Genomic DNA, 24768 nt, shown 5'->3' on the forward strand with positions numbered 1-24768 from the left:
CAATGTAATTTTGACTATACGCGATTTTCGCTTTAGGCGCTGACTGTGGAATGTAACCCGAGCGTAAGATGAGACAGACCTGTACCCTGGGAAAAGCACAACTAATAAGGCTCTTATGTCAAACTTGCCAATGCAGTTTCAAATTTAAAAAAAAAAAAATGTGAACAGTTCAACTGGTCAAAACCAAGAATACACTTTCCCGTACGTAATTCTTCAGAACCTAGAATATTTCTCTAACAAGGTTTCAAGTGCCTTTAAGTTTGAATTAAAAATGAAAGCATGCTGCTCTACAGTACTTAGGTTTTCCTACTATATTATCAACCTTTAACAAATACACATGAACAAAATAGGTATTTTTAGAGACTTATATTCTTGAACACAAAAGCATCAATGTGTTATTGAGAAGTTCCTTAGGACCCAAGAAATATCTTCCATTCAACTCACCTAAGAAGCAACATGAAAGAATGCGTGTTAAAAGAAGAGATGTCGTCTCTGGCTTAACTGGAAAAATTCAAGATAGGAGCAATTATTTTTCTCAAAAACCATTGCAAGGGGACCAACCAGTAGCTCACTCTCATAAAAAATGGGAGTTATACATTACTTTATTTTCTACAGAATACATAGTAACTGGAGGAATAAGATTGCTACACTACACACTAGGAGTTTGTTATACAGTTATATCTGAACAGCCACTTAAAATACACTTAGGTTGCTTTCCCCAAATAACACTGGCAATAAGTAAGACAGTTCAGGAAGCTAGAGAATTAACTTTGGAAAAAGAGTGTATTGTTAAAAAATCAAGCAAGTTCCAAAAAACATCAAAGACCACATTTTAAAAAAAAACTTAAGGGAAAAAGTCTAAAATATGAGTAGGTGGTTTCAGCTATACCACAGAAGGGATTGACACCTTTGGAGGCTTAATACATTCTGCATAAATATGGGAAATATTTTAAGCACCATTTCAGTTTAAGTATACCTCAGCAGCATTTTAGCTAGCCTATTCAATTGTAAAAGTATAATTAGGCAGGCCAAAAAAGAATTTGAAGAGCTGCTACCAAAAACAAATATATAAAAAAAAAAAAATTAAGAACTTCAGAAGCAGAAAACCTGCCAAAAAATTAGTGGGGCCACAGGACAATCAAAGTGCTAAAGGAGCACTCAAGGAAGAAAAGGGCATTGCAGAAAATCTAAATGAATTCTTTGCATTGGTCTACACTGCTGAGGAGCTGAAGGAGTCTCCCACATCTGAGCCATTCTTTTTAGGGGACAAAAAAAATCTGAGGAACTGTCCGAAATTGAGATGTCAACAGAGGGTTATAAATTAAATTCAAGTAAATTAAACAGTAATGAACTACTAAATCAGTAATAAGGATCAAATGGGATTCACTCAAGAGTTCTGAAGGAACTCAAATATGAAACTGCAGAACTAATAACTGGTATGTAATCTATCACTTGAATCAACCTCTGTACCAAATGACTGGCATAGGGGTCGGCAACGTTCGGCACGCGGCTCCCCTGGCGGGCCGGGCCAGTTTTATTTACCTGCTGACGCGGCAGGTTTGGCCGATCGCGGTCCCCACCTGCCACGGTTCGCCGTCCCGGGCCAATGGGGGCGGTGAGAAGCAGTGCGGGTGAGCGATGTGCTGGTTGCGGCTTCTCGCCGCCCCCATTGGCCCGGGACGGCGAACCACGGCCAGTGGGGGCTGCGATCGGCCGAACCTGCCGCGTCAGCAGGTAAATAAAACTGGCCCGACCCGCCATGGTGCTTACCCTGGCGAGCCGCGTGCCGAACGTTGCCGACCCCTGGCATAGATGCTTAGAGGGGAAGGAGAATGGGTGAAATCTCTGAGTGGGGTATGGCTTATAGGTGAAATCAGCTGTCACTGGTTGTGGAGAGGGGTATGGATGTAGTTGCAAACTGTTTTGGGGGCTTGATTTATTAGAATCTAAAGCTTCTGGATAGTGTGCAAGGCATATAATTTAAAAGGTTGCTATTAAATCATAATTTTCAATCTTGAGAGGTTGGGTCTCATTCTAACTAGTAAATGTGAAAGCTATTGATCTGAATAGCAGCAGTGAAATTACAAATGGAGGATTAGTATGTAGTGATGACCATATTTCAGTGTATTTATTTATCTGACTCAGTATGCCAGAAGATGAAAGAAGTGGTGGGAAATGGTTCCATTACTTACAACTGAAGTAATGATAAAGTAATCCTCTTACGTTGGAATGTAAATATTGTCAAAAGTTAAGTAGCAATAGAAAGCATTTGTGCTCAGCTCAGATGTGCATAAATCAATGTATTTGGATTCTTCAAGATCAGATTTTCCATCAACTGAAAGTATTGTATTGAAAGAATACTACATTGAGTGTGATCCTGCAAATGGGAAATCATTGAATCACTTTGCCATGGATATACTCCTCAAGACCTAAAGTTGCAGGTCTGTGTTATTATATGCTGCAAATGAATAAAAAGGAGGAAGATTAAAGGACAAACGAAAAGAATTATCTTGAACTAAAATCTGTTTTGGTTGGTCAAAAATGGGAAATGACCCAATGATTTCCATAAGCATATAGCTCTTCCTTAATGCTGTTGATTATATATGTATTAAAATATTGTGTTTAAGTGATTGAAGATGCTGGGTATAGTTTTCCAAAGCACCTAAGTGATTTAGGCTCCCAAGTGTTGCTGTTTCGTTTGAGAATGGGACGTCTAGTGCTTTTGAAAACTTTACTTCCTGTCTATAAGTGTAAAGTATGACAATGAAGTATGACGCTTGCTAAGGAAATGGAATAAAGCACGCTCTGGAAGTACAAAAATTCTTCCAGAGCTATCATCAGCCTCAAGGTTAGCCGATTGAAAAATGCTCCAGCTTCCCAGTGATGCTTGATGGAACTTGTAAAGCTTGTCTACACAGTGTGGCATAGTGCTCAAGAGGGGTGTGAATTGTAAAGTGCTCTAACATGGTGAGCTTTGCCCCATATAGACCCTGCTGATATGCTTTAAAAGGTGCGGAGTTTGCATTAATGTTGTGCTATACCTTAGATTGTGTTTCTGTGTTTTAGGTCCAACTGCCATAATACTTTGAAATCTGCACAGAACACAAAATTGCTCACAACTGGCATAGGTTTTGTTTAGCCAGGGACACTACAAAGAGGCATTAAACTTACAAGAGCAATTGAAGGAGGAATCAAAGGGATTCAGCACATTACAAGTAGCTGACCGCTGTCAGACACCAGAAAAAAATCTGGCTTGATATAATTAACCATACAAGTCCAGTATTGAATAGTGGTTTGGAGACACTATAGTGCTCTTCCTTTACTTAGTTAATGTGCCTAGTCCAAAATGCAAATGTCAAAGGCTAAGTGCATAATAAATAGGAACAAAAAGTTCAAATGTGATTGGTTGAACATGTTGAATTTGCTCCTTCTCTTGTAGCATTTAAAATTGAGGAGCCAGATTTCTACTCTTAAATCTTCTTGTGAAGAAAGGTGTCACAGTTAATTGGATCAAAATGGTGAAAAATCATGAAGTAAAATCACAAATATAGGGTGACTGGATTCATACTCCTATTACAGCCAGTTCAGTGTTAATTGAGCTTGTTTTTGGTGTGTTTGTGTTGGTTAGGTTTAAATGTCATAACTGGAAGTGCTGGCAAAAGTGTTTAAATTGGTTGTGTATTGGCAGCTTTTTGTTGTCCACAACATATCTATTTATTTATGAGAATGTGTTCAAAGTGAATTAAATAGTAGATGTATTTAATTACATTAAATATACATGCTTCCCCCAGGAGAGATTCTGTTAGCAGTTTTTGTGCCCTGTGTTATGTCTCTGTCACAGGCTGGCAGTTCCTTTAAGGAGAATCAGGCTCAGCCTGGCCTATAATGGATCAGCTACCCTCCCCAGTTGACTTTCGTTATCTAGGGATCAAATTACTTAGGTCAGTTATCAGACCCACTTGGGAAGAAGTCAGGTGACTTCCGTAAAGGACTGGTAGTGCTTAGTTGGTGAGGGGTGTTGCCTTCTGTGATTCTCCCTGAAGGAAAAGGATGTCAGGAGAGAAGGAGGCTCCTGTGGTAGATCCTGGACAGGACCAAACCCCAGGCAGATGGCCTGGAGGTAGACTGGGAATAAGAATCCAGCCTGTACGGCGGGAGGGGGGAAAGAATCCAGAGAGGAACCCCTCAGGGTCAGTGCTTGGGTTGGAGTGTGGCCTCCAGGGAGAAAGTCTGGAGGGTCAAGCACTCTACAAGAGAGTAGGGTGGAAGGGTAGCCTAAGTAGGGCAAAAGACCCTTCCATTTTATGCTTCCTTTGGGACTATTGTTTGAATTCATTATCAGTGCCCTGCTTAGGGTTGCTGGGGAGAGATGGTGGCCCATAAGGAGCAACTGTGGAAGGCCACCCTGCTACAGTCTGCAGTGTCCATATTGAGAATTTCCCCTCACCTATGTAGTTCTTGCACCATAGTAGTTCAGTGGCTTATAATGGCTGCTTCCTACAACCTGCTACATTCCCCACATCAGAATGCCAAGTTTATCACTGTAATATGTAGTTTTGGAGCTGGGAGCAGGGATTTTATTTTATGCACTTGCAAAAAGGAATACAATTATTCTTTGTATCAAACAGCCAAAATGCCTGATATCTGTCTAGCCATGCAGGATCTTCTTAAATCCTGAGAAACAGCTATTGCTATTAATAGTATGTCCCAAAAATCTTAAGGTTTTAAACTTTCCCCAGCAAAATCAGTAAGATTCATACCCATTTTCTTCAGGTTTTTTGTTTTCGCCCTTAGTTTATTATTCAACTTTCTGTAGCTGCTTCTCATAATTTATTGGCCAGTTCAAACTTTAAAATGTTATCTCCTTGCCTTTTGATTACTTGTATATATTGGTTACTACGTATTTTTCTATGGAAACACTTCAGTGTGCCTGCAGATGCTGGCTTGTTCTCATGTGATGCTTTTTTAGCAATTTTAACTTGCTTTTCTTCATCTGTCTCTCTGAGAAGATTATCGTATAAACTACAAGAACACATTTTGCACAGCAAATTGACTTTTGCGGACTAAGGAATAATCTTTGCATCTGCATTTCCCTGAAGACTTCCTGTGTCTCCTTTTATGGTCTCCAGTATTGCATTCATGAAGATAACATCCAGTAGCCAATCCTTGAAGACTTACAGTGGCTCTTGATGCATTGTCTTATTAATACCAAGGTTTGAATGACTAATTTTCTTAGTGATTTTTGAGGAAGCAAAGCTGTTAATGAATAGGTTCTCCTCAATACTTTCTTCTTGATTTGGTTTTGTAGGCTATTCAGTTTTTCCTAGTTCTGTAATTCTGGAGTCTCTGTCTGAACTATAAAACTATCTTGCTCCCAGTTGAAGAATCTTCTAAATTTATGATCTCAGTGGCCTTTTTGGGATGTTGAGGTCACATTTCTCTCTTGTCCTTACTCCACTGTTTTTAATTCTTAATGGTCTCTTCTGCTTGATCTTAAACTAATTATGCCAGTGAAGTCTCTTAAACTATTATCTTAATCTGATCTGTTAGTAGATACTGGAGCATTACCTCTAGAAGAGAAATTCTGTGTTTCATACAAAGAATACTCTGAACATATCAAGCATTTAATTACAAGAATAATTCTTTCTGTATTTTACAGCATTCAAGGCAATATTCTCCTGTTATACCTTGCTAAAATATAAGGGCGAAAGAGAGAAGATGCTATAAACTAGACTCAAGATACTACTTTATTAAATGTAACATACATTTTTATTCATCCTCTTCCTTTTGAGTGGTACGAAAAGCAACTTTCTTGCCCAATAGTTTATCATACATCATAGAAACCTACAGAAAAAGGACTTTAACATTTCCAGAGAGAATTAGAGTATACTTCACCAGATTGGCATACACATTCTTTGGTGAAAGAGTCTCTATAATCTCTTTGTATGAAGCAAGCAGCCACTTGGTAAAATGTTTACATGTTCAGTAGACATTATACATTGGATCTACGGTCATAGGCTGCTACTGTTCTCCGAGAGAAGGTGCTGTCCATTGTAGTACCTCAACAAATAAAAATGCTAGTTATAGTTCAGGAAGTATTAATTGGTTGGAATTTGGGAAGAAGTTAATCTCCCCTCACATTTTTAGTAATAAACTAGTGTTTATTTATGTGAAGTTATCTTTTAGAAAGAGATGAGGAAATCTCAAATGCATTTACTGTTCAGAAAAAAACATTATATTGCTCAATCTTACTTCTGAGCTCAATTTTCCTACAGAATAATGTTAGGATGGAGGATAGATAGAAACTATGTGATAAATTGTACAGAGGTATGTGTATCCTTATAGTCTTCTGGGGCTTATTTTTGTTTGAAAAATAGCATCCAGGAAAACTCAGGATTTTTTTTTTTTTTTTTTTTTTACTGATCTATAACTTTCTAGGAATTAAATCTTTGAAGATGAAGATGAATAACTCTACTTAACATCTTTCCATAGCTGCAGCTTTCTCTCATACTTAGTAAATTCCTCCTGTAGCTTGTCTTTGGAAATTGGTTGGCTGCCAAGAGAGTTCTTTATTATTGTGTTGAGAAGTTCTGCCTCAGTCTTACAACTATTTCTCTCTCTCATACTAATCGATTTCTTTACGTTTGTGTATATAGTGTTACTGATGTACTTTAAAATCTAATGATGTTATATAGCTATTAATGCTGTGTTTTTAATTCAAATAAGTTGTCTTAAATCTGCATTGCACATTAAGAAATAGATGAATTTGTTCTCTTAAAGCTTAAGGATGCCACTATAGAATCTCTTAAATTAATTATGAACTGTGTCTTTGTAACATACAGCAGCTACTTTTTGAGTAGTAGAGAGGTTCAAAATGGCTTTTAGAATGGCTTACGTATGTGAAGTGGAGGACATATGACTCCTAAAAGCCTGTTTCACACAGAGGAAACTGTAACATGTCTAGCTGATTTGCCAGCGTGCATTTTGGCAAGACAATCAGGAAGAAGCTTCCAAAAGCATTTACAAAGCTTTGAAGTCTTTTAGGTAGAAGAAGGAATTGGCAGTTGACTCTCTCCATTTGCTTCTTTGCAGACATTGCAATCAAAATACTGACTTGATTGTCTTTCTGTTGTTTGTAGTAAACATAAGATAAATGATATACTATTTCTGCACTAAATAGTAGGGCTTTAATTCAAAACAAACAAAACCTGAAAGTATTTGAAGATAAAACGTTACAACCCCTAATCCTTACAGCAGTCATTGAACCTAGGAAAGTATTATTTCATAACTTGGACTTTGAAGCTGACACAAAATTAATGTCTAGACCAAGCTTGCATGAGTAAATAGCAGTCACAGCTAAACTTGTGAGCTCGTGTTTCTAGTCCTGTACTTGAACCACTGGTCTAGTGGTCCTTCAAAGTTTAGGTCATGACCCAGTACGTGTCGCGGAATGCAAGGCACTGAGTTGCCTTACTCAGCACCCAGGGACTCTGGCGGCCGGCCAGTAAAAACTAGTAGTCCCTACCTGTTATGACACCACGTTGTGCCCCGGGAGCGGCCAGCAGCAGGTCCGGCTCATAGTCAGGGGAGCCACGGTGCTCTGCGCACTGCCCGAGCACCGACTCCGCACTCCCATTGGCTGGTTCCTGGCCAATGGTAGTTGGGAGGGGAGGTTGGTGCCTGCGGGTGAGAGGCGTGGAGCTGCTTGCATACCTCCGCCTAGGAGCCGGACCTGCTGCTGGCCACTTCCAGGGCGCAGCACGGTCCACGGTAACTGGACAGGTGGGAAGCCTGCCTCTGCGCTGCTGACCGGGAGCTGCCAGAGGTAAGCCTGCACCCCAACCCTGCGTCCCAATCCCCTGCCCAGCCCTGAGCCTACCCCAAACCCAGAGGCCCTTCTTGCATCCCAACCCCTTCTTCCCTGGCCCCACCCCAGAGTCTGCACCCCCAGCCCAGAGTACTGACCCTCTCCCAGACCCCAATCCCCTTCCGCACCCCTGCCCCAGCCCAGAGTCCCTTCCCACACTCTGAATCCCTCATTCCTGGCCCCAGCCTGCAGCCCTCCCCTCCCCACCCCAACCCTCTGCCCCATTCCTGAGCCCTATCCCACACCCCAAACCCCTCATCCCCAACTCCGTTGGGTCACAGGCATCGACAATTTTCTTCAACTGGGTTGCCAGAAAAAAAGTTTGAAAATCACTGCATTAGACAACAATGCATTTTATACGTCAGGCTCAGTTTGTAAGCAACTGTATTTGCATTGCTGCTTTTTCTGTCAGTTAAAAGAATCTAGACAAAAATAGTTTGCTTATTTTACTTCACAGAAAAAATTAGAGGTTACTTGCCAACATCAGTGTGTTAGAAGGGGTTTATTTGTACCTATCCATTGTATTTGGCATTATTTTCAAGTGATTCAAAGCTTCATTTGCAGAAAATATGAAATTAAGAAATCAATAATAAATACTGAATCTTCTGAAATCAAGTTAGAATACAGCTTTCCATTATGGAATAAAATGGAAATTTGTAATACACCTCTACCCCGATATAACACGAATTCGGATATAGCGTGGTAAAGCAGTGCTCCGGGAGGGCGGGGGGAGGCGGCCTGCGCACTCCGGCGGATCAAAGCAGGTTCGATATAACGCGGTTTCACCTATAACGCGGTAAGATTTTTTGGCTCCCAAGGACAGCGTTATATTGGGGTAGAGGTGTAGTTATTTCTTCTGGTAGTTGTGTAGCATTTACAAATGTGATGCTTCAAAAGAGATTAAAGATTAAAATGCAGTATTTATATATGTAGGGCTTTGCGTTGCCTATAGAAAAGCATCCAGGCATCAAATTATAATTTTAGATTTTTAAATCACCATTTAAAATAATCCCTTCCCCGGCTTCTGTACTGTTTTGTGACACTTTATAAACTTCTGCTCACTTGTCAAGAATAGCTATTGTGTATCCTCTTCTGCTCTGGAAAGTGAGTAGTAAGGAACAGTGTTTAAACGCTATTCATGTGAAATCTTCTTCTAAGCTCTTGCCTACACTAGGGAGACTCTAAATATTTAATCACAGTAACCAACGACAGTTGGAGCCCTGGGCCTGGTTTGTACATCAAAGTTTTGACATAGCTATGTCTGTTAGGAGTATGAAAACAATTACATTCCTAACCAATTCAACTATGCTGGTGAAAACCCTAGTTGCACTGGCCAAGTACTTTTGCCTGTGTAGCTTATTTTGTTCCCAGACTATACATAAACTATACTGGCAATGGACTTATTTAAAATCTGTATAGTTTATCTATACTGGGAATCCTTTCTAGTGTAGACAAAGCCCTAGTATCAACTAAACTACTTCCGAGTGGGTTTAGATCATTGCTTCTCAAAGCCAGTCTGCCGCTTGTTCAGGGAAAACCCCTGGCAGTCCGGGCCGGTTTGTTTACCTGCTGATCGCGGCTCCCACTGGCTGCGGTTCGCCGCTCCAGGCCAATGGGGGCTGCGGGAAGTGGCGCTGGCCGAGGGATATGCTGGCCGCCCTTCCCGCAGCCCCCATTGGCCTGGAGCGGCAAACCGCGGCCAGTGGGAACCGCGATCAGCCGAACCTGCGCACGGGGCAGGTAAACAAACGGGCCCGGACTGCCAGGGGCTTTCCCTGGATAAGTGGTGGACCGGCTTTGAGAAGCACTGGTTTAGATAACATGAAACTTAAAATACTGGTGGCCAGAATCCAGCCTCCATAGGGTTTTCAACATTGCTAATGTTGGTGATGCTGAACTGGTGATGACAACAGTGAGAAATTTCTCAAAAATTTACTCAGATGTTCACCAGGCCTCACGGAATGGAACTTGAAAAAATTGCTAAATCATACTGCTTCATCTAGTTCTGGAACCTGATTCAGTTGCAGTTTAAAGCCTAATGGCTAACTTCTATTTTAAGACCAGTTTAGATGAGGCCAAACTTTCATCTGAAGTCAGTGCATATCTTTATAAAAGTTTAACCCTCAATTTAAACTTCCTTTTCCTTACTCCATGGACAGTGCTTACTCTGAGATTTTTGTGAAATTGTCTCACGATTGCAACAGCAATGGTATAATGGTAACACTGGAATAGTGTAGATTACACACTGGCATTCTTACTACTATACCCTATGCTCCATTCAGATGATAGTGGTTTAAAATGCCATCGGTTGCCAGCACCACCTTTTATGCTAGCACTCTTCCATTTATAGCAGCTAGCAGTGTTGCACTGGTGTTAGTGACAGGGAGAAAGTTATGACAATGTGTGTGCTGTAGAAAAGGCCTACTTTGTACAGTATAGATAGCAATGTTCTAACATGCTTGCCTTGAGCAGTGCGGAGATTTTTCTTAAAAATGTGCTAACCAAACCAGGCTGTCGGCTTCCTTCCTCTTCAAGGTAGTTTGTAGTATCTTTTTTTTTTTTTTTTTATAATATACTTATTAGTCATAGGGTCTCTGTTCATGCTGGTCAGGAAACTGTGCTAGAACCTTCCTAGAAACAAATGTTAAATTGTGCTTGTAGTTCTGTTCCGACTGTGCTTAGAGCTTTAATTGCTGGATTTGGAAGCGTCTTTTCTTGTGTCTTTCCCATGTATCTTATCTCTGTGCTTGTTTGGAGTTCAGTTAGCATTTCATTACAGAGTTGTAACACAACTTGGTAGCTTGGTTAAAACACTAGTCCTGGTTAAATGGGTGATACCAAGCTGTTTGCCTAGTTGTTGTCTGTATAAAAAGTCTCTAACAACACTCTTCCACAAAGCTATATTGCAATTACATATCCTCCTGTTGGAGGGCTACAAGAAACATCCAGTCCACTTGATGCCACTCTTAGAGCTGCTGAACTCAGCTGAAAATCTGGAGTCTTTGCAACATATCTGTACCTCCACCGTATCACTTAAGTTCCAAAGTGCATCAGCAATTTGCGACTCAGCCCCTGAATCCCAACATCCAGCACCGGTGTGAGGACCTCTGCCTCCGTGGGGAGTTCCTTCATAGTTGAGCACAGTGTCTGAAACTAAGTCAGCCCCCTTCAGTTGTTGCTTTGAGACAGGCAGGAGTATTGTTCCAAGAGTGATTTACAGGTACCAGTCTTCCTCATTTGGGACTGTCTATCCTCCTTAACGAACGGTCTCCGGACTACAGAGTAGAACTGAAGGAAATCATGACAGAGGGATAGTTCAAAGCCATTCACTCTCTTCAGGCAGAAGTGGTGCCTCAGATATAACAGCTGGATCGGTTGCTTTAGTTGTGACAATGAAATGCTTTTCCTGGCTGTACTCTTCAGGCACTTCAAAGGAGCTGCGAGTCACTATAGAGGACCTACCATGGGAGGGGCCAGAAAGCTTCAGCATCAAGACAGATGATGCCCATCGCTCTCTAGGGTTACATGTTGTTCCTTAGGGCTTTGCACTTCAGCTACCAGATGAACACTCTTCAGGTCCCAAGGCCAGTCGTGCCAAAAGCCACAGCAGAGACCATATTGCTCTACTGAACCTGTTAAAAAACCCTAGTTTTCCTATAGAAAAAGCTTCTCTTCTGTTTACTCTGCATACCCACCAATAAGCAGCAGATTTGACGGATTATGGACCCCGACTCCCTTGTGTGTGTGTGTGTGTGTGTGTGTGTTCTCCCTTCCTCTCCTGCCCCTTGGGGGGGTATCATGAGACCTATTGTATGCCTTCTGTCTAGTTCCTCTGATCCCCAGAGTAATGATAATGAAGATCAGATGAGATGCAGCCACAGTTATCCTCGTGGTGCCCTCTTGGGTGAGACATTTCTGGTTCATAGATGGGTTATGCCAGTCTGAGACACTTTTTGGATTCTTCTCCTGATCATCCCAGACCTTCTCTCTCCCAGCCAAGGACACCCGAACCCCAAGTCCCTGCACCAGGTGGATCATATTGTTGCAGACTAGTGACTTTCCCCGCTTGTGGGTAGTGAAGCCCATTCTACTATATGTGAAGTGGCTTCATCCACTTATTTTAAGAACACTTTATTCAAGAAACCTGCTGAGCTATTATAAGGAGCTCTGTTGGTACATTTTCAAAACATTACTTACTGGACCTGGAATCTAGGTTAGATGCCAAGTTCATGAGTGGCTCAACAATATATTTAGCTAGGACTTCTCAGACCCTCCTCCTTTCAGGTCTGGGAATTGCTTGCTGGTCACCACCAGTGGGCTACACATGGACAATACAAAAGTATTGGAGGGGTAACCGTGTTAGTCTGTATCCACAAAAACAATGAGGAGTCTGGTGGCAACTTAAATACTAATGGATTTATTTGGGCATACGCTTTCGTGGGTAAGAAACCCACTTTTTCAGATGCATGTAGTCAATACAGTAGAAAAAACGCAAACAAAAACCAAAACCTCAGACAACACCAGACTTGGAGATGCTTTGTGTGGATCCCATGACCATTCCTCTTTCTCTGCTACTTCAGAGTCCTCCAATACATATGGGGTTCCTGAATTTGCGTGAGATCCTGAATAGTGGATGGGCCTGCACTTCCTCTTAGGGTCTGAGATGAAAGGACGCAAGGACATGTGGAACACATGTGCAGCCCCAACACGCACTGCGGGCTAAAAGACTTCAAACATACGTACGTGGAACCATGTGTGCTATTAGTGGGATCCATGTGGACAAAGCACCTTTTGGGTTTTGTCCAATTTTAAGTTTCATGGGTGGTTAGGAAACACACCTTGCTTAATTATAGTAGCTAAATGAGACACAATTCTTTCTTTTTAATGGATAGTAACTCTTAATAAATGTTATCAAAGCCATCTGTCTTAGCTCAGTTCCTCAAAAAACTTGCAAGCATAACACGTAAGCTACTTTAGTTATGACTTTAAATTCAATAGCGAGACCTATGTAGCTGGCAGTGCACCTGCATCTTTAAGAGGGTATGTCTGATCACATGCTCTCGTGTGGTTTAAAGTTGTGAATTCCTGTTTTAGCTTTTGTTCTTATCTTCATCAGAAGAGTACTGAAAAACTATTTGAGGTATTCCTGTAAAAGAAATGATAATCTACAGCCCACTCTGCACCTAGCACTTTTTTAACTATGTTCCTTTGTTTAAGCATATTGTAGGTATCTTCTGTATTACTTACAACAATTTTCTGCTTTAAAATGCATGATTATAAAACAGGTGAAAAGTAACCATGACAACTCTTTATATTTAGATTATCACAAATTTAACTATAGCCAGTAAACCTAAAAAGTAAACAAATTCCAACTTTTCTTTGCATATTTAATTTGTTATTCGTTGCCTAAAATTTAGTTCAACACCTCAACTTCCATTTAATTTATACTCCATATAATAATTTCAGTTCCAAAACCTGGCCCTATTAGCTCTTCCAGAAATAACCTTGGTAGTCTTCTGATAATACTGAGTAGATGGGTGTTGGGTTAAAATTGGGGAACTGGATCACAAATCCACCATTTTAGGCTTAATCAATTTTTGCCTTTATTTCAGTTATCGTGTCTGAACATATATTTTTGCTAGACAAATAACAGACAAGATGCAATTGATAGGGACCCAAGTTACCACATTCTGGGGCCCTGGGAAATTTTCGTATGGTCTGTTGATCTCCTGGTCTGATCCTTCAGTCTTGTACTTCAGTTTCTGGTTTGGTGTCTCTGATTTGGGCTCTGTTCACTTATAGAAATATATAAAAGTCATACTACAAATTACTTAATCTTTATCCAATTGGCTTTTAACACATCAATCCTTTTGGTGTCAGGTAATACATATATTATGCATGTGCAAGTTTCAGTTACCCAACTTTTGCATTTTTCCTGCTGGTTTTGCAGCTTTTGGGTCATGTTATTCTGTGTCACCCTGTTCCTGAGCCTTCCCAAAAAAGATTTTTGTTTTTTATATATTATTACATGTTTGTGTACCTCTTACTTACATCTTCCAACACGACGTATAACCTGTTTTGCCAGCAATAGTGTTATTTTAAACAATTTGGCAATTTTATATACAAGACAAATTGGCAAAAACACACTCAGGTTAGGCAAGGCCTTGGCCTAAGTGCCACTTTGTGTATACTCCATTATCCATAATCATAGATCATTAAAATATAACTAACAAAGCTTTTAATCTTACCATGTATCAATCCTTTTTTTATATTCCAGTATCTTATTCAATGTATATTATCCTCCCACTTAATCTATTTGTGGGGGGGAGTTATGGAAAACACGAGTCTTTAATGTCAACATTTCTTATCTTCTTTAAACATGGGTTTACAAATGCCTTTTTCATTCAAAGTCCAGTTTTGTTTGTGAATCATTATAAAAAAATCTTCATTAGGAATTTTTCTGTGTTGCGATTTGAGGTGTGTTTCAGTTTTAGGGCCTTGATATTTAGTTGCTTTTAATGTACCCCAACATGGGAATCAGCATGCAGTCTTCTTGTCTGAGAGTAGCAGCCTAGGATTGAACGTCTTGTGCTGTGTGTGTGTGTGTGTCTATATAAAAAAAAAAAAAATAAAGTGGCAGCCTACCTGTTAGGAGGTGGGGACATTCCAAAAGTCGCTTTCCTTATTATACTTCCCTTCTATATATAAAGAAAATATTGTCCATTGGAACATTTTGTGTATACAAGCCTACTGTAATCATTTTCAGATTTGGTTGGTAGTGCAGTGCATACCCTGGAAGTCCATTACAGAAGGTACCCTCCATCACACTGGGCCGTATCTCAAGTTTGCTTTAAGACTCTTCTGGGCTGTCCCAGAGACCAAAACAGTCCCTGATGTAACTTAGAACAGCAGCTGTAAGTTGCAGTAGCCTCCCTAGTGCTGACTATATATTCAGGTCAGAATGCATGTAGTGAAACAGGTGATTCTTCCCTGTTTCTTGAAGGCTGATTATGACTCCCATATGCTGCTGGAGCGGGAGGCGGAATCCTTTCCAGAGATGGGACAACGTAGGCAACAGTCAAAGATTTAGATAACAGTGAACAATAATAGTCCCTTCATGTAAAGTTTGGGGTTGTGTTTTAGGTTTTTTTGCCAGTCTGCCGCCTCACTCAACATGTGGTTTGTGTGATGTTCTGATGGAGGCAACTTTTTAGTATTTATCCTTCAGTGTTTGGCCCCATATATTATACCACTGCAATTCTTTATACTGCCTCACTATAAAACACCATCCAGATTCTACAGTAAATATGGTATTCCTCTTCACCTAAGCCTCATTTCAGTACACAACCCTGACTCATTAACAACCAGTTTGCATACTGAATGAGGCAGTGGTCTGGTAGGGGAAAAATGGAATGTGATATGCAAATGTTCATTAAGAATCAATAAAATGTTTCATTGACTACTTCTGGAATAGTGTTCAAGTTACATGTAAAAAGACCTACTTTGTAGCAATCCTATTACAGTGATGTTGTAGCCATATTGGTCATAGGATATTAGAGACAGAAGGTGGGTGAGGCAATATCTTTTATTGAACCAACTTTTGCTGGTGAAAGACGAGCAGAAAGAGAGCTCTGTGTGGCTCAAAAGCCTGTTTCTCTCTCCAACAGAAGTTGGTCCAATAAAAGATATTGCCTTATACACCTTGTTTCTGTAATAACTTTATGTATTTTCCCATATAGCTTGTGACAGAGAGGCCTAAAATGCCCCATGCCCCAGAAAATTGAGGACTTTTTATATTATATTGCTGCTACTTTGAAAGACTAGCAGGCTGAACAGAGTGTACGCTTTATTTTTGCCTCGGCTGTCTTCCTTTCCCTACTTTGTTTGCTACGTAAATATTTCTGGCTGCATTAATTTGGGATTCAAAATGGATGATGATCCACTTAGTTGCCCTTCTCTCATGTTGATGCTGGAGTTTTGTAACAGAACTGCCTCTCGGGGCTTTACAGTTATCCTTAAAGGAAGAGGGAGCTGGAAAGTCTTGTCAACTGAGCTTGAAAAAGGCACTGTGTGTGTATACTTAACCTGTTTTAAATTCTTCATTTGCACTTTATTCATGAGAACAATAAGGCAAGCACAGATAAAACTACAGATTTTTGCATCCTGAACTGGCTACAGAACTGAATTTTATCATTTCTCCTTACTACTACACTGGGCATATTGTGTACTGAAAGTGTATATTCCAAAATTTGATACATATTCAGACTTCCAAAACTGCTGGAAAACACTATTTTTATCACACCATCTGCTCTTACTATATATGTAGATATAATATATAAAATCAAGCATCTAGGTGCAGTTACATCTATGTAATTCTTATTTAATCTAAGTCTCAGTTCTGTTAGGGTTGTACAGGTGTTAAATTTTCACACACAGTCTAAAATTAGTATTGAAGTATTGTTGATAAAGTCTAATGGCAAGTGTCAAAGTTGATGGCTATTGAAAAACCATTCATAACATCTAGAGTTATCAAGCATTTCCTTTTTAATCAGCCAGAAATGTTACAAATGACTGCTGGAAATATTTAAATTTTTATCAGTTGGCATCTCATGGTGGTAATGTGCTTTGTCCATTTGCATAATTTTTCATTTTAGTTAATGTTAAATATTGACAATGTCGAAGCTAAATTTTACTGGAGTGAACTATTTTAATTTGTATTGGATCAGATGGCATGAAAAATCTGGCATTTCTACCGAGGCGATATCAGTTGTTTGGCACACTTGAATTTTATCTTGAAAAACCTAGCATGCTGTGCATTGAAAGCTTTTCACCCCCCAAAGTCACTGTACTGCTTCAGTTACTTTGGATCAGACTAGCTTCCTTGCCAACTATTGACAGTATTTTCCCTTTGCAAAAAGAAGAATCCATTAGTTTATAAAATTATTTGCCTTTTAAAGTGACAATAAGGTTTTGGATGGGGTTGAGTGCCATGCATTGCAATCTTCTGATGCATTGTTTTCTGTATTTTAATGCAGTTTATAGCAGATCAAAATCTAAGACTTTCCTCACAGCGTTTGTCAAGATGGATAAGTTTTGAAATGATCAAAATACTAACATAAAAGTTTTATTGCTCAACAAATAGTGATTATTCAGGTTGTAACTGGTCAGGTTGTTCCGGACAAAATATGGAACAAATTATTGTTCAGTTGGGTGCTCTGCATTTGTGACAGTTGTGTTGTATAGAGACGTGCAGAGTTGAATCTCAGTTCTTGAAATAGGGTGGGGAAATCTTTGGTTGTTTTTTTTTAAAAGGCCTGGTTCCTGTGTTCTTGTGCCAGAAACAACCAACCACCAGTAAGAACAGCAGCAAAAAAATCTTGAGCACAGGCTACATATGTATCTGCAAGTACAAATATGACCTAGGTTTATGACGCCATAACATTATTTTTAAAACCTCATCAAATTAATAATAGGATTTTACTATTTGATTGCTCCCTGACTGTTTGGCTTAAAAAAATCCACAACTTTTAAACTAAATCAAGTTATTAAGCATCCTAAAATAATAAAAATAGTAAGCATCTTTATGGTTTTCCTATAAATTTATTCTCAAAGCACTGCAGCATTCATGTTACAATCCATGTTCTTTATTGAATTAAAAGTCAGTCACAACACTACTCCACTCTCTTCAGTGCTTAAAGTGTGCTGAATTGTGGACATGGGTAATAGAACTATTAAAAAATGAGCCAGGTTGTTGGGGGGTGGCTGCAGAAAGATCCCAGCAGTTCAGGCTGGCTATATTACCCCTTCCAGCCAGTGAATGACAAAATGTCTCCTCTGCTGCTTATCTGCCCCCTCTTCCATCCTGCTGCACCTGACCTGGGAAAAGGGACGGGGACCCTGCTGCAGCCTCCCCAGACCTGGGAGACAGATGTGAAGAACATTAGGAGTAACAATAAGGCTGGAGGGGGTGAAATTGTTTGGGGGGATAGGATTGGTTTGAGGCTTCAGGGACAGAATTAATTGCTGGGCAGGGAAATAGGCAGATATGGGAGTGATAGACCCTCCCACTTTTTAGACCTCTTTAAGCACTGACTTTCTTTGGTGTAATATACGAGTTATATTCATAGTTTCCCCACCACTTACCAGCAAAGACTTCCCCTTCTGTGTTAATACTTGGCAAATAAGATACCTTATCTGGTCTAATAGTGTCATCATTCTGTGATGAAGTGACAAGAAATGCTATACACAGGCACACATTCTGCTTTTGTTTATGTAGTAATTACTGACAAATGTTTCACTCTGATGGAAAATCTATGCATTTTTTTTTTGATGGGTGCAGGGGCACTGCATAATCTCTGCAAAGGATTATTTGTGAGAAAATTGTATTCTATTTGTATTAAGGTTTTTCTCTGCAACTAAATTCTTATGAAGAAGAGAAGTTGTAATGTTGATGTGAACACTTAGTTTTAGAGGTAAAAAAAGTTGTAGTCAGCATATCCAGGAATGTAGGTTTTAAGTAAAGAAAAAATTAGGTAACAAACATAATAACTAAAATAAAACTGCTAGAATTAAAACATAGAATTAGTTTTCTTCATTTTATAAGGTAAAGGTGAGATACTGTACATCAGGGGTCGGCAATGTTTGGTACGCGGCTCCCCAGGGTAAGCACCCTGGGGGGCTGGGCCAGTTTATTTACCTGCTGATGTGGCAGGTTCGGCCAATCGCAGCCCCCACTGGCCGCGGTTTGCCGTCCTGGGCCAATGGGGGCGGCGGGAAGCCGCAGCCAGCACATCCCTCGCCCGCGCCGCTTCTCGCCGCCCCATTGGCCCGGGACGGCGAATCGCGGCCAGTGGGAGCCGCGATCGGCTGAACCTGCCACGTCAGCAGGTAAATAAAGTGGCCCGGCCCGCCAGGGTGCTTACCCTGGCGAGCCGTGTGCCAAACGTTGCCGACCCCTGCTGTACATCTTGGTTCAAGGGACATTGGGTTCTTAAATAACACCAAACTAGTATTCATCGCTGCAGACTGATTAAGGAATAATTTGACAGCTTCTCAGTGAACTAATTGGGAGTATATTCTATAAGTGCAGTAGTTGCCCATCTGCACCTCTCCCACCTTTCTGGTCTGTCTCAAGGCATACAAAACAGGAGTTGGGCCTTTTGTTCTCACCTGACTTGAGGGTGAAATCTTGCAATTCCTCCATTCCTAGACGAGGACCCAAGTACACGGTGTTGTGTGTACAATCCACTTATCACCCTACAGAACTGAGTGGGGTTTCAGGCACATACCTTATGTGACCGGTGATATTGACCAAAACCTTACTTAAATATGTTATTTAATTGGCACAAAGCATTAGAGAAGAAGGGACTGTAAAATAACAAACAGGCGATGTGCCTATTTAGTCTAATCTAATCTTACACTTCACTAAAAGCTAAATTAGATAGACTTTCCTCTTCGGGCTTATCTACATACACAGTGCTGTAGTCTGTACCAGAGGGTTCTAAATTTTAGTTAGCAGTAATATGTCACACCCTAATTGGCCCACATGAACCCTCCTGGCAAACACTAAAATGTTTCCTAGCATGCATTAATGTAGTCCCCTTTCACAATGCTACATTAATGTGCACTATGAAACGTCTTAGTGCATGCCAGGAGGGTCAATGTGGGTGTGACATACTAGTGTGACATGCCCTCAAATTACATGCTCCCTGCCCCCAGGCATCGGGGCTAAAAACTTTTTTTCATTTTTTTAAATGAAATCTGAGAATCTCAACACCATTCTAGCATCTGAATATTTAAGAAAAGCTACAAATATCATGAGACTCTTGATACAGTTGTGATGAGTGGCTAGACTTTTGTGTTGCCAATAGAATTGTCAAATTATTTAAAAAAATATCAGTTTTTGTCGCCCTGTTAAAAATAATAGAATACCATTTATTTAAATATTTTTGGATGTTTCTACATTTTCAAATATATTGATTTCAGGTACAACACAGAATAAAAGTGTACAGTGCTCCCTTTATTATTTTTTATTACAAATATTTGCACTGTAAAAAAGATAAACAAAAGAAATAGTATTTTTCAATTCCTCATACAAATACTATAGTGCAATCTCTTAATCCTGAAAGTGCAATTTACAGATGTAGAATTTTTTTTACATAACTGCACTCAAAAATAAAAGTGTAAAACTTTAGCGCCTACAAGCCCACTCAATCCTAATTCTTGTTCAGCCAATCGCTAAGACAACAAGTTTGTTTACATATACAGGATATAAATGCTGCCTGCTTCTTATTTATAATGTCACCTGAAAGTGAGTGCTGGTGTTCACATGGCACTATTGTAACTGGCGTTGCAAGGCATTTATGTGCCAGATATGCTAAACCAGGAATCGGCAACCTTTGGCACGTGGCTCGTCAGGGAAAGCCACTGGCTGGCCAGGCCTGTTTGTTTACCTGTAGCGTCCGCAGGTTTGGTCGATCGCAGCTCCCATTGGCCGCGGTTCGCCATGCCAGACCAATGGGGGCTGCGGGAAGCGGTGGCCAGCACATCCCTCAGCCCGTGCCGCTTTCCACAGCCCCCATTAGCCTAGGACAGCAAACTGCGGCCAGTGGGAGCTGCGATCGGCCAAACCCGTGGATGCTGCAGGTAAACAAACTCTCTTGGCCTGCCAGGGGCTTACCCTGACGGGCCGCGTGCCAAAGGTTGCCGATCCCTGTGCTAAACATTGGACTTGTAAGCTCTAAAGTTTTACATTGTTTTGTTTTTGAGTGCAAAATCTACATTTGTAAATTGCACTTTCACAATAGAGATTGCACTACAGTACTTGTATGAGGCAAATTGAAAAATCCTATTTCTTTTGTTTATCTTTTTTACAGTGCAAATATTTGTAATAAAAATAATATAAAATTAGCACTGTATGCTTTGTATTGTGTTTTTCTACATTTTCAAATACACCCAAAATATTTATAATACATTTAAATTGTTATTCTATTAACAACAGTGTGATTAAAACTGCAATTAATTGTTTTGAATTAATTGCTTGAGGTAACTGAGATTGACAGCCATAGTTGCCAGTGTTTTTTTCTTTTACACTTTAAATTTTTTGTAAGTGCCAATTACATGTCTCCTGCAGTTGTAACTAATCACAATTTTATTTGATACTCTGCAGAGAGAAATGTTATGTACGTTTTCTGCTTTCAAAGAAGTGTAATAAGATTAAAGGTTTATATATCTCAAATTTACCAAAACTCCACTGTGAATACCGTACTGACCAATTTACAAGTGTTAACCAGTTTACTGAGTAATAGTGAGAATCAGGAGTGGCAGAAGTGCTCTAAGAGTGAGTGGGGGGGCCATAGGCGCCTGAACTGTGGTCCCCTGTGCTGCCCCTTGCCCCGAGACTCTGCTCCCACACTGCCTCTTCCCCCCGAGACTACCCCCTGCTCATTTCTCTCCACCCCTTCTCCCTGTTGCATGCCCTTACAGACAGTAAAAAGTGGGAGGACCCTGGCCTTCTCTTGTTCCGGTGCCCCTGGTCAGAAGTGACATCAATATTTTATCTGTGGTTTTTAAATCACTTGTGCTGTGGAAAAAGTTTTGTCAATCGGTAACAGGTTTAAAAACCTGATGATTATATCAGCACTCTCCTGTGATCACACCATTTGGCGTACAGTAGCAGGGTTCTACTTGTATTTGATCACAACATGCAGATTAATGAAGACAGACACAGGGATGGATTTAAGTATCAAACTGCAACTTTATTAACACTTGGGAGGAGTGCTATATGCCCTCCTCCAACTCCCCTTCCCCCCCGGCCTTGTGTGTCTCATACCAGGCATTTAACTAGGTGTAGTCAAGGCTTCCACCATACAACTCATGGTAGACCCTCCTTAGTCTGCCCCTTGAACTCAGCTCTAATGAATCCTCTGCTCTTGCAAGAGGGGAGGTAAAGGTTTCCAGAAAAGGGACCTCTAGCTGAAGACTATCTCCCTTTTTGCTACAGTCTCAAAGACCAGTGAAATCCTGGGTCTCATTTACTGCTGGGAGCTGGCCTTTTTAGCCTATATCTGCAGTGGAAACTGGCAGCAAATTGTGAGCAACCAAAGAACCATAAAAGCCTGGGAAGGGTTTAGATTGATGCGGGAGAGGGAGGCACGCTGGCCAACCAACTCTCCTGTTCCCCCCACACTTTACCAATGGGAAGTGGAGTGCCCAAGGAGGAGTTAGGGCCCAGCCCTGACATTTTCAGGCATGTGCTCTCCCCCTCTTTTGGGCTCTTCATTCCCCTGCCAGTTTGACCAACATAACTTTCTCTTTCTCTGCCCCTCCTTTTCCATTGAGATTGAGTGGGGGATTTTCCCACTGAACTATTTGCAAGTCAGAGTTGTCAGATTTTGGTGCTCCATGTTATTTTGTAGCTCCACTGCCTATATCCCTCCCAGTTCCATGGTAAGCCATTGCGTTTTCTGCCTGCATTTTTCATGGCATTGGTTCGTAATGAGTTGAAGGATACAAATGCTGCATTTATAAGTCAATAATAAGCTCCATTAAGTTTCTTCTACCTTCAGAAAGGATCCTGTCTTCATCAAATTCTTCAGCTGTGCTAGAGCCCCTCAACTTTTCTAGAAGGTTGCAAGGCCAGTAGGTTTTTCTCCCTCCTCCTCCATAAGTAAGCATTCCTGGTTCTAAGTAACCTTACGCAGACAGTTGCTTTCTATTCGGATCTCTTAAAGACAAGTACAGATTGAATAGTTCTTTGGGTCCTTGTTTAACAGCAATTCTTAGAAGTCTTCTTTCAGGGGTTCTCATGGTCTCTTTTCATCTTCTTCCACCTACCAAAATAGAACTGAAAATATTGTCCCTTTTCTTTAGGTCCTCAGAAATTTTGCACATCCTATTCTTTTGGAACATCACTGCAAGATGTATTCCAAGAGTCCCAAGCACACTTTAATCCTGAGGAGCATGGTTGTTATCAAAGTATTTAGGATGAGGTTTAGATTGATTTTTTCCAATTAATATAGCCAAATCATAGCACTTGTCTCAATTAATTTGACATGAAAGGTTCTTCACAATAAAAGTATGAACAACATTTTGGAATGCTACATTGACTGAATGTGTGCAAGTACTCCTATGGTGTACTTGGTCATAGCTGATTGCAGTAAAAACAAAAACAAAAACTTTTAAAAAAAATCATCCTTCCTAAAGTGTATGTATGTAAAGAAAGATATCCCTGAAGTAGGACATGCTAGATAGGAAGCTCTGGGAAGCTTCATCTAGCACACCTGCTGCAACAATTAATATTTTACCAAAGCCATTCTGGCATGAATGAGCAATGTGCAGAGGAATCTGATTTAGCTCCATTCTGTATGAGTGCTTCCCAGTAGTAGGCTTTGTATGATGCATCTAAATTGTGTTAGCTTAGTCCAGTAATACAAAACTTCTAAGGCAATGGGGAGAGTGGGCAGAGCTACGTAACACTATAAAGGGATGGGATGGATAAGAACAGTTTCTTGCACTAAGTTATGTAGCTGGAGTTAAATTTTGTTATGCGTCTATGCTGAATGGCAATGCCTGCATTTTAACTGTAGATAATTGAAGAGGGTTAGCCCACTATTTCAAAGTAAATACAGTATATTCAAAGGATCTGCATATTTTGTGGAGGGAGAGGGAAACTTTTTTTTTTTTTAATACCAAAAAATAGTGACAGCAGTAATAAAGCAGCTGAACATGTCAGGCCCTAGTCATACTGTCCCTTCTAGGCTCTGTCTTTGCTGATGCAGGTGAAATTGAAGACTGGGGCATTGGTATCTCAGCTGTTGCCGGCTACCCGTCATCATTCATTGCTTCAGCTGCTATAGTTCTTCAAACCAGCATGTAGAAGAGAGAAGGAAGTGCAGTCTCCTCCAGGCCAGGAGCAGTCCGCAGTGTCTCATTCTTTATTTCAAAACATATTCACAACAGTTGAGCTTTATTGCAGGCCAGAGGACATGAGCGGGGAGATAGCTCTGAGAAGATTCTTACTGTGTGTTTGTATAGAAACTCTGTATTTTATAATTGGCTGTGATTCATCTTCTAGCTACATGTTCATATTTTATCAGAAAGCTTGGGATTTAAAGATATGGCTGGAGTAGATAAAATACACTGTAAAAATACAATTGAAGTCTGGATTTTAGTGTATAGAAATCACTTTTCCTGCATGCATGTGTGTAAATATAATTTTTTTCTTACACTTTGTGTGCCTGTAATGCCATGTGGTATCTTCACTTCTGCTAAATTATCATCCAATTTGTTTTTTCAGGTTGACTCAAATGGCACTTATTACTAAAGTAGACTATGGTAATTTAGGAAATTTAAAACAAAACTTATCAGATATCAGACTTTTTTTGAATTGCAGTGTCCTTTTGGGGTTGTTGATGTGCCCTGTGCCTCCCATGTGAAAGCTTAAAGGGTTGAACATCTGTGATCATTCCTTAGTTCTTTCTTACCACCTGTTGCAACAAGATGAGGCCCAGCGAAAGCATCAAAGAACTTAGATTGGTTGTTTCACGTTTGGTGATTTCTGTCTTCACACTCTTTCTCTAAGGGAAGTTCCAAAGAAGGAAGAAAAAAATCAGTTGACATTCCCACTCTGCTCCCTCCACCCCTTCTGGTATAGTGGGGTGAAGCACTTTGCGTCAAGTGTCCCACCTTCTGATGAAGTCCAAACCCTCAGGGTTCAAACCATGCCTGTCCTGCAATGGACTGATCACCTCCCTCAGGGATGGACACAGCAGAAGCCTCTTCTGCCTAAGAGAGAGCCACATTCCCAGGTAAGTTGTCTGTGTGCAGGTCCTTCACTGCTAGGACCCACAAGTTCAGGGACATGCAGTTCAATTTACATCTACTTGAGCAGTCCATGTGGG

General features: G+C 40.5%; 1 protein-coding gene across 10 annotated transcripts in view; it reads left to right on the forward strand.

Moving 5' to 3' along the window:
• The window catches only part of MEF2A (myocyte enhancer factor 2A), a 151234-nt gene that overhangs the window by 11780 nt on the left and 114686 nt on the right, over nucleotides 1-24768 (forward strand). Inside the window, exon 1 of one of the 10 annotated variants that reach the window (XM_034784855.1) lies at nucleotides 24243-24675. The exons of the other annotated variants lie outside the window; for them this stretch is intronic. The gene's annotated coding sequence lies outside the window, so the exon portion shown is untranslated. Of the gene's footprint in view, nucleotides 1-24242; nucleotides 24676-24768 lie in introns of those variants that run through there. 10 annotated transcript variants of the gene reach the window in all.

This window comes from Trachemys scripta, chromosome 10 (assembly GCF_013100865.1).
Source record: "Trachemys scripta elegans isolate TJP31775 chromosome 10, CAS_Tse_1.0, whole genome shotgun sequence".
Lineage (NCBI taxonomy): Eukaryota > Metazoa > Chordata > Testudines > Emydidae > Trachemys > Trachemys scripta.